This window comes from Pangasianodon hypophthalmus, chromosome 11, assembly GCF_027358585.1.
Source record: "Pangasianodon hypophthalmus isolate fPanHyp1 chromosome 11, fPanHyp1.pri, whole genome shotgun sequence".
In the NCBI taxonomy this organism is placed as follows: domain Eukaryota; kingdom Metazoa; phylum Chordata; class Actinopteri; order Siluriformes; family Pangasiidae; genus Pangasianodon; species Pangasianodon hypophthalmus.
Window position 1 is genome coordinate 13,977,418 of NC_069720.1, and position 11,219 is coordinate 13,988,636.

Genomic DNA, 11,219 nt, shown 5'->3' on the forward strand with positions numbered 1-11,219 from the left:
GACACCTGATAATTATGTGCTTCCACTTTATTAGTGATTTCCCTACCAAGCGTGCACAAGTTTTTCCCTCTAACCCTTTTAAAATCATTTTGAAAACATAGAGTTAGAAAGCCATCAAGGTTAAAGACAGATTACACCCGCACTAGCAACTATTGCAGACTTCACACACTGATTAAAGATAATGAAAGATTAGGAATGAATGGTGATGAAGAGTAACGACTAGGTGTCTATAATGGTAAAGCTCTTAGCTGACATTTTTGTGAACCATGACGTTGGATAATAGCTTTGTGATTACAATGGTTGGCCGCTGTTTTACAAATGTGAACTGAAAAGTTGAAGAGAGGGTCTCATATTTAGGTACTTTTCAGGTCTTTGGTTTTACTTAGTGGGGGATTCCATGACTGGACTGCCATTTGTGTCCAATTAATATTACATTTACAAATGTGAGTGTAAAGCTGTAACATGCATAAACTCAGCAGGTTCTTTATTTAAGTTTATACAATATCATGGTTATAATAAGATCCATCAGTCAATACACATCTAGCCAACATTAAACCTGGGGGATCCATAATCGAGAATCCATGAGTGAAAAGGCAGATACAATTCAGAAAACAGGAAATATGTAAAAGGAAAGTAAGGGTCAGTAACACACAGGAAAACTCTATGAGACTTCTCAACAAAGAGACATGACAGGATTCAGGAAGGGATTCATGACAAAAATAAATGTAAAAGACGTTTTAAAGAAGTAAAGTGTCCTTCACAACAACTTACGCCCATATTTCAGATAAAATCATTTAAAACATTAATAAAACCTCTACAGCTTAGCATTTTGCCTGTCCCAGCCCACAATAACTACTTTACCTTGTCTAATATAATCACTAAAACAATCATTAAAATACTTCAAAAATATTTTAATTTAGTGTCCTTCCACATTCACTCAACCTTGTAACCTGAACACAATCACCCCATATGAAATATCTGGATCATTCCACAACAGGAAGTTGCATCATATGAATTTCATGAAGAACATGGGAAGAAGAAAAAAGAATGCATTTGTTTCTCATTCTCATTCTTTCTCCTTTATATTCAGTGGTATTGTGATATTGACTGACAAGGTGATTTTGAAAGTAATCCATTTTAACTTTCAAAAGTCTTTGATGTCCTCACTCCATTAGCATGGATGCTAGTTAACCACATTTTTATATTTTTTTAATTGGTGTGCCAACTAAAGAAAGTACTGATTACCTGGGTTAGGAACCAGTGATGGAGAGCTACACTCTAAACACTGGGTTGAAAACACAAATCCATTCATTTGGATTAATTAATGTGAACTTTATGAGATGATGCAAAATAATTAGCGCTGTAATGATTCACTTATTTGAGATGGTTCACTGGCCAAAATTTATGATAAGAAAGTATTTTTCAAAACAATATGTATCAGATACTAAATACAGTATATAGCATCTCTCTAAATGAGCATTAGCATTACATTAGCAGATGTACATACTGTATGTTTTCTGATATCAGTATATTATTATAGACACACTGGAGACTGACACTGGAGACTCCTTCCATAAATGTAAGTAAACTCTCTTCACAGTTAACTTCACCATATCAACAAGTGCACATTTTGTTTATTCATTTATGTGAATTGTACATCTTGCCATACATTGTACAGAAACAATAACATATTTGAAGCAGCACATTAAGATAAATCTGTGATTTGTCTTTCAGCTGGAACTATTGTCAGAGCTGCTATTACAGAAAACTAATCATCACCTCTTGACCAATCAGATTCAAGAAGTCAACAACAATTTCACACAGAATTTAACATTGTTTTTATATATGACCCCTTGATGTATTTTTCTCAATAATTTTCGCTTCCACTTTCAGCTTTGTTTTGTGAAATATGATTCCCTTTCTGTTCAATTCCCCAGTTAGCGGCACTTCAAAAGAGCAGCAGGTGAAAAGAGCATCTCCCACCACCTGGAGCTCGCTCGCGCTGCCTCGTCTCTTGTTCTCCCCTTGTTCTCCTTTTTGTCAGAGCCCCGGCATGGAGACCTATCCCTGGACACATGGAGGCGGCATTTTGTTCGTTGAGGGGCTGACACTGACCTTCAGATTTCATCCTAGCAATTTCTCTGTTCTTTCAAGGAGGCATGAATCTAATTTGGGCCTGGGAGCACCACGGCTGCACTCTTTGATCTACAACTTTCAACGAGTACAAAGAGGGTGTGTGTGTGTGTGTGTGGGGTGTGTGTGTGTGTGTGTGTGTGTGTGTGTGTGAGGGGAAAAGGAAACCTGGTTTTATTGAGGCGAAAGTTACACTTCGGAACAGTTCTAGTAATATACATAGTCAAGAAAAGCTCAGGAATGCAAAAACAGAATTAGCTTTATGGCTGAACTCAAAGAGCTACTCAAAATGATTCAAAAACATTTAAAAGGTGTGTTTTCTCTGATATTAAATGATGTTAAATTAGCTTCTTATGTAAATTAGCTTGTGTTAGCCAGCTAGAAAGTGTTAGAAGTGATGATTTTTGACAAATATAAATTACTTTGCTTAAAAATCCCATTGACTTATCTCATGTTAGCTTTATGCCAATAAAGACTAAACATTTACTTAAAATTCGACTCAGAAATCCTGTTTGCAAACTGGCTAGCATTAGCAGTGAAGCTTCTGAACAAAAAACATGTTATGTGAATCATATATCACATTCATTTATCTCATGTTAGTAAGATAGCTAGCCTTAGCAATGAACACTGTGAACATTGTGAAATCCTGTCTGCTAACTGGCTAGCACTAGCTGAGAATTATAAAGAAATAAAAATATGACTTGTCCTCTTAGCGGGAAACTGCAATGTGTAAACTCCTCAGTCCAAAACTTTCCCTCTTTACAGCTTTACCTTTGACTGTTACAAAGTGCTGACAATGGAGATTCCTTCAAAAGATGTTAAAGAAACAGCTCCTTACAGAAAACTTCACCATGTCAACAAACACGTTTTTAATCTGTTTACATTCCTGAGTAAGCTGTTACTATAGAAATGATAACCTATTACAATGAGTGCATTAATATACTGTAAACCTTGCAGCTGCGGGTTTCTTCAAGCTCATGTAGAAAATTAATTAACACCTTTAAATAGTTATGCAAATTATGATTGTAGCAAAATGAGGATAGCAAAATTAGCATAAATGAAGAATTAGCAGTATGGCTGTTGACCTGTGGCACTCAGCACTTGAAAGATTGAGTGTAGGACATGAAAGAGCAGCTTTAACAGACTGAATTTCATTTTCCCGTTTAATCCTCTACCATATGTTAAAAGCTGCAGCCATCCGAGTGTCTGAGAGGCTTTTGATACCATCTACCACGTCATTGTGAATTGGGCCGAAGAGCATCTGACTGCATTTTAGGTGGTAATGCACAGGATAGCGGTCTAAATCGACAAGCTTCACATCGCATACCTAATGGAAAAATGGCACACGAACTGAAATGGACTCACACAAATGGCTTCTCTTCTCTTACCCTGCGGCAGAGGGGAAAGTGCTTTCACATTCCAGTCTGATCTTGCAGAGGAGAAGAAGCTTCAAGTGATTCGACATGGCAGCGTGGGTCAGAGATAAGAGTGGCCTGAGCCTGGAGTCATGTGATAAAAGGACCATGAGTAGAAACTGGATGGGATGGTTTGGAGCTTCTTGCTCTACTTTTTTGTCAGTCGAGAAAAAAATTAGGTTTCGAGGCTCCACACTGGCGTTTCCAAAAGGACCATCTAGCCAGGGTAGGATGGCAATTTTGGCCTTTTACTTGTCCTATGTCCTATGATGTGGGGTGTTCCTTGTAGACCTCAAGAAATTAAGAAAAAATGTTCATGTTAACAGAAACTTACCGAACGGGTGAGAAATTAGAATAAAAACCATCAGACAGTGTGTTAGTCTGTTAATTGATTTTACAAGTGTGTAGAATAGAGATGTAACTAACTATGAATGCATTATATGGAATGAAGAGGTAATGTATTCTAAGCAAATACAAATAAAGATAAGAAAAGGTGCACCAATATTCTTTTTTGGTCTATTATCTGTATTTTGCTCCAATAGCCCAAACACTGACTTACTGATCTCCAAAATAAAACCATATTTTTACCATTTTTTATACAAACTGCTCCACAATTCACAAAAGAAACAAGATTTTATTATATATCTCTGCTGGAGTTTCCAAAAAGAAAAGTCATTGAATTAATTTTAAACAATTTGTCATTCTTAACTGAATGTTCTCCATCATTATTAAAAGAAAACCTTCCCAGTAAATCATACAGGCATTATAATGAAATTCCACTTAAAGGACCCCATTTTGACTAGCAGCAACACTGCATCCCAGATTTGGTAGATTTTTCTGACCTTTCTGGAATATAGCAAACCTGAAAGCTAAAGTAAATACAAAAAATATTATTACGTGGCTGCTGTTGTCTACTATAAATAACAACTTCCAGATTTGGAAAGAAAAAATTGTTTTGAGAAATAGCTTGCTTAGACAGAAAACTTTCCAGGAAAGTCCATAGGGTGTCCATAGATTGAGACCAATTCTGGACTCAAATTTTGCCCTTGGAGCACTTAACAGTTACAGATACAAATAGTGGCATTGCATTACACCCCTACTCTGGAACTGTACTGCAAGGATGAACACCGTTCTTCCAAAAGATACTCCCTGAGTTAGAGTTTTGATAATGGTGGTGGAGAGTCTAACATGTCACTCCAAAATCTCTCATATATGTTTAACTGGGTTGAGATCTGGGGTTGAAGTGAGTATAGCATACGATTTACATGATCATTTTCATCCTCATCAAACCATTAGATAGTTTCATAGGATAAAGATGATCCAACAGAAGAGCTTTGTATTGATTTGGACCTCCTCACAGTAGGGCTCATGCATTAAGACCTGTGCCATTCTGCTAACACGCTAATACACTAGGTATACAATAGGTATTTATATTTACATACATGAGAAGAACATGTACATAGAATGTGTATATTTTAGTCTTTTAGGAAGCATAGGTCTAACAGGATAGAATAGAACAGAGTGGAAATACGGAGGAGGCGAGATTATTCTCTGATATCAACAAAATTAGTCATAGTGCAAGAATAATAGTTGACCTTGTACAGGTTTTTAAATAGTCACAAATTAAAAAATTATGATGTGCAATTAATTCCCTGAGTAATTTTGCACAACAGGGTGGAATGTGTATGAATGGAACGTGGTGAGGAAAAATAAAAATAATATAAATGAAGTGTGTATGTAATATGATATAATACGAATGTAATATCAGTTCATGGGAATGGTGTCACTGCAGGCTGGGTTAATTTCCTAAAGCAAAAGTAGCACTAGGAAAAGAGTGGAAAGTAAACACATACAAGAAAAAAACGAACATTTTACTAAATACTGTATGATTTTATCCAAATGTTTAGCAACAAGAATTAAAAAATTCTTGGTTTTCAAATAGAGGCAACAAGATGTCGATGTCAAATGATGCATGTTAGGCCAAGGAAATTTGTGCCAAAAAAGGTTTTGCACATGTATTTGAAAGCTTTGAAATGTCCACCCTGTGTGTTCTATCTTCTTATTCTTTGGCTTCCTAAAAGGCTAAAATATAGCAATGGATATTTTTCTGCTTCTGGTTTATTTTTGTAGATAAAGCAAAACTTACACAATAGTCTTATTTGCAGAAGATGTCACTACATAAAGCATTTTTATCACAAAACTTGATATTTGATGAAAAGAGCTGCTGGCAGCAAGAATCACACACATTTTTAAAAGCATTTTCATTTTATAGCTTGCCTTGTCTGCGTAAAGTCAATGAAAATTTACCTATGGAGTTACTCCAGACATTTCTATTCAGTTTTCTCATGCTCAAAATCCAGATTTCCATAAAACAGCAGTGATGGAAGCCTGACTACTGTTTTGCCTGCTCTAAAATACCCGTCTTAACTTTTGAGGTGCTCAAAAATCAAGACTGAAAAGCACAGATGTACAGTATACTCTGAAAGAAAAAGGCTTTTGTTATTTTGTCACATTATATTGATAAGAAACCACAATCCTCCTCTTTCACTCATACATGCACGCCAGTCTGTCAGGGGACAAAACAAAGGCAGCAGGGTGTAAGGCATTATTTGGTAAAAGCATTTCCCTCACAGCATGGCATCGGCCCTCAGCTCGATCTGTCTGCCAGCCTCAGATTGATATGTCTATGAGGCAAAGCCAGTCGTGACAGCTCCTCCCAGAGGTGGGACCCACTTGGCTATCTGACTTAAATTTTTTTTTTTTATCTATTTTTACTCAGTTCTTTGTTTAAAGGAGTGGGTTTGTCAGGTTCACACTATACTGCAGAACTGTGATAATCTCCTAATCACCTTTTTTTGAGAGATTCTGATGTTTGATGTGAATATTAACTACAGCTCTTGACCTGTATCTGCATGATGTTTTGCATTGTGCTGCTGTCACCTGATTGGCTGATTGGATAACTGCATACATGGGCAGGTGCACAGGTGTTCTTATTAAAGTGGATGGTGGGTGTACATTCACCGGCAGGGCTAGGAGCTTGTAAACTTTAGGATGACAGGAGTAGGGTCTTGTAGGCTGCAGGATGACATGAGTCAGGTCTGAAAGGCAGAAGGGGCTTGAAGACTACAGGATAGAAGGAATAACTTATAGTTCTCAGGATGGCTCGGCCAGGAGCTTGTAGGCTCCAGGATGGCAGGAGTAGGAGCTTGTGGTCCTCAGGATGAGATGAGTTGGAATATTTAGAACTTTGGTTATCAAGGGTAGCTACTTGTAGACCTTTGGATGGCAGTAGTTGCAGCTTGTAGACCTCAGGTTGGCAAGAGAAAGATATATGATAGAAGCAATAGGTGATTATATACCCCAGGATAGCTTATAGTTAAAACTTATAGGTGTTGGCTGGGGGTGTTTCTCTATACAGTACTCCATGAAAAAGCTGAGTAACTCTTGAAAGATTAAAGCAACTACTTAAACAGAAGACCAAGCCAAAAGTAAATTTATCTTGAAATTGTGCAGCTAATATAAAAATGACTTGTGTTTAAGTCTATGACCAGAACCTTCTTAATTTTGCATATTCAGTTAATTTCTCATTAAAAGTTTTTTTTTTTCCTTGGAAAACATTGTTCTCAAATTGCTTAGAAAATCTGGAAGGACAATATCACAAATCAGGTAAACTTGTGTCAAAAATGCCAAGCAAATCAAAATGCAATTCTGTTTTGATTCATTCATGGCCTATGAGTCATTCTCCTACAGGCATAACACCACTCACAAAATAAACAAATCAAAGTGGCACATCCACGTCTTGTATAATATATTCGGCTCTGAGGGAAGCTGTGCGTGATGGAAATGCAGGGGAAGTGCGAGTGGGCTTTGCTAAAAGCCAAAGGAATAAATCAATGGTTTTAATGAGGAGGTTGTAATGAACTTGGAGCTCACCCGTCCAGCCTCAGTTTCAGCCCACTCTGCCTAATGGATGCGGGATCATTGGCTTCACAAACTTGGTGCCATGAACTGGGTTTCTGCCTGAAAGCATCATATTTCCCCAATAAAACAAAGTGTTTACTGCAAAGTCAAAAACAGTACGGCATACGAAATAAAACTAAAGAGCAATTTAAGAGGTGATATGTTTCTCTTTTTTATCTTTCTAATAGTAACCATTTTGCATATCTTCATAATGCATCTTGGCAGGTTTTGGGAATGGCTTAGGGTTCTTTCACACCATGTAGGTCATGTAATGGTAAAGCCATCTGAAGGTGTGGTTTCACTTATCATACTGTATATTATTCATATGATATCATATGTTTGCAATTTCATGCAATTTCAGGGCATAACATTGAAACACTCTCACATATTTTTCACATAAGAGCAAATGTAAAATTTAGAGCAGACAGCACTAAGGTGTGTTTCAAATACAGTATCGGTGATAATAAATGATCACTAAACAAGCACCTACTTGTATCCTTAATCTTCAGAAACAATGAAAATTATACCAAGCCTAAAAACATCACACACTTCCATGCCTCTCTCTCTGTCTGACTTATCGTCATCATGAAGAGACATTATTGCATTGTTTCATAATGATGCACTAGAGCGGAATGTCATTATGGCTGTCCCCTGGAGTGTCCTGATCTCCTCTCAGTGAGCTCAAAACCCCATGGATCAGCCGATAATGAACGCAGGATCAGCGCACCTAAAATTTGTCCTGCTTTCTGCCGGGTTACCTGAGAGGACCAATAACAAACAGCGTGAAAAACAGCAGCTTATATCAGGCATGTGGCAGAAACAGGCTGATCCTGATGGTATCAAGTCATTGCATCATGCTTGAGCAACTGCTGGAGCTCAGTTTAGCTGTTACATGGCAAGCCAAAAATATCTCAGATAGTAGGTGTATTAGAGATGTCACATCCCTTTAAAATTGCATTTTGAAATTGCATTGAATTTTAATTACTTAAAAGATTTAGTAGCTCTATACATTTTAACATCAATGAGCCCATAATTTTCGATTTGTGCAGGTCAACAGCCATCTGTCTGTTTTGTGGTGAAAATTCCTTTGTTTTTTTCCCATGTTAATGGATGAAAAAATGGAGCAAATGAAACATAATGTTTTTCAAGAATAAACAACAAATACTTATTTAAATACTATTTTTCATTTCTTTTGTTTGAGTGGAAAATTTGAATAATTGTGTGTAATGTTAATTTTATACAATCATTTATGCTCATTTGTATGAAGGGTGCCAATATTTCTCGAGGATACTCTGATTATGGTTACTGAGGCCCTGGTTTACTGAAGGAAAAAAAAAATCACTAGCGACAATCCCACTAACTACACACACCCCAGTAAGATCACACACAAATTCGCCTCTTATTTGTAATCTTAGTAAATCATGGCCTAAAAGCAGAATATAGAATCTTAAACATTTCATCAAAATTTTTTGACAATGAATATTAAATACATTGCACATTCAAAGCATTGAAATATTATATGTATATATTTAAATAGTATTCGAACAGTGACACCCTAGTACATGCCAATGTCCCTAACCTTCTATTCAGTTTTACAGCTTTTTAGAGGACACGCTCTCAGTTACAGATGTCTTCACTAATTGAAGAGAATAAAGGACAGTTAATGGAACCGCCCAGCTCTCATACACGACAGCTACGGCCAAGACCCAGTGACAGGCTAAATCAAGATGTAATCACAATGGCCGGCCCTCTCCTTCTGGCTATCTCTGTGCTCTCATCCATCAACTAACCTCCAATAAACAAAAACGAGCTGGCAATCAGCACGCCTCATAAAAGCTGCCTAGGGTTCAGTCCAACACCAAACATTACAACTTTACATTTACAAACTTACTTAGTTATATAAAAACCAGAGGCAAAAGTAATTCCCTTTAACATGTTCTCGTATAATCTGATACATAAAACACGGCAGTTTTGCCTTTGGAAAGCAGGGAGGCAGATACTGAGAAGCGTCTCTCGCTGTCATCACAATTTAGGAGGGTCAAATCTCACAATGGCAGTGCTAATAACATATGCAGGTTATAAAACAACAGTGCAGATATTTCATGCTGACAGGGACGTAATCTTCTTGATTGATTTTGTGAGTTTTGGGCTACAAATCGTAGCTGGACATGGCAGATGAGTCAGGTTTGTGTCTGCCATGCTGTAAGGGCGAGGAGGGATCATAAATCTGAGCATGCTCATGCCACCAAGACTAGACAGACCAATTGTGAGACAAAAGCCATGTAGATATACTTCTGACCTACCACACAGAACCAACATTTCTCATCAGCAGGAAAGATTTTGTTGTGTTTAATATAAGGGCTATGATTGGACAAACTTTTCATGATAGTTGGCTCATGCTAAATCTTACCACCATGCTGATCATGAGACCAGGGCTGTGCAAAAGCACTACAATGACAATCTTTTGCACTTTGACCACCATTTTCCCAAAAGGATTTACGCATAAAAAGCATTTTTTCCTGAAGTTTACAGTGACTTTAAAAAACAAAAGGCCTTGCTCTTATATTGCACTTAATAAACAGCTGCAACTTGTTCTTGTGCACTACAGCTACAGATGGTCACTTATTACTGGTCAACTGATGTTTTATTCACAAGTTCATCTGCTAGTATTTCCAGAGGAGCTCTTAGATTTAAGTGCAACAAAAACTACACAAATGTTCCATTACCAGTTGTATGATGCTTTGCCAGAACCTTGTGAAATCCGCTTTGTCCATGATGTTCAGGCCATGTTCGCGTGTGAGCAAGCAAAGCCGGTGTCAGGAGACATGTAGCGAGCACACAGATGGTGGTGGGGAAGTTGGCATGCAGCACAACGCCCACTGGCACCCAACTGCTCAGTAAAGTGCCGTTAACCCTGCAGTCTCTGAACTGAGCCATGTCGTGCATGGATAGTTACATTAGATTGCAATCTGATTTCACACACTGAGACTATCAAGATCTTCCTGATAAAGAGGAGCATGAGAACATTGGAAAGATTGAGAAATGCAAAATAAACACATCTAACAGACCTAACTTCAAATGTGTTGAAGTTTGCACATACACAATGTGCATACAACAAATCAGTCCTTAAAATCTTGCTAAGAACATTTTTGCGATGTATTCAGTGAAGTTGTACAGTCTAAATATTTTTATAGAACTATCACTAAAATAGTATTTAATAGGCACTGTTTGGCAAAAACACAGCTATGCTAGCTAGCTACTTGGCAAGCTACAACCATGATTAACAACACCTGTTTTGCTAATTCCAATTTGTTCTCGGTAGCAGACAATTTCTTCTTTGTCTTGTTTCTAACCAACAAAGAAGTAGCTACGAACATGTATGGACTGTAAATTGTGTATTAGGAAAACGAAATATAACACTTATCAGTGCTAATTAGATACGATAAAATAAAAATATAGCTACGCAAACTAGCTAGCTAATTGCTTTGCCAATTCATTGCTATTCATACTGCATATTTTATAGATCTTTCATTAAAATTTAATAGGCAATGTATTAGTATTTATGTGGCACTGTTTGTCAAAAATGCAGTTATGCTAGCTACATATTCCACAAGCTACACCTAGCTATGATTAATGTCACTTCTTCTGCTAATTACAGTTTGTTCTCGGTAGCAGCCAATTTCTTCTTCATCTTGTTTCTACATACAAAAG

General features: G+C 37.2%; 1 long non-coding RNA gene across 1 annotated transcript; it reads right to left on the bottom strand.

Annotated features, from left to right (window-relative positions):
* Nucleotides 1-488: 488 nt before the first annotated feature.
* On the bottom strand, nucleotides 489-10,325 carry LOC128319293 (uncharacterized). Its single transcript, XR_008302746.1, has 3 exons — nucleotides 10,235-10,325; nucleotides 3,522-3,839; nucleotides 489-2,067 (listed from the first exon to the last, which is right to left on the bottom strand). It is a non-coding gene; the product is annotated as an uncharacterized LOC128319293 (long non-coding RNA).
* Nucleotides 10,326-11,219: the final 894 nt, after the last annotated feature.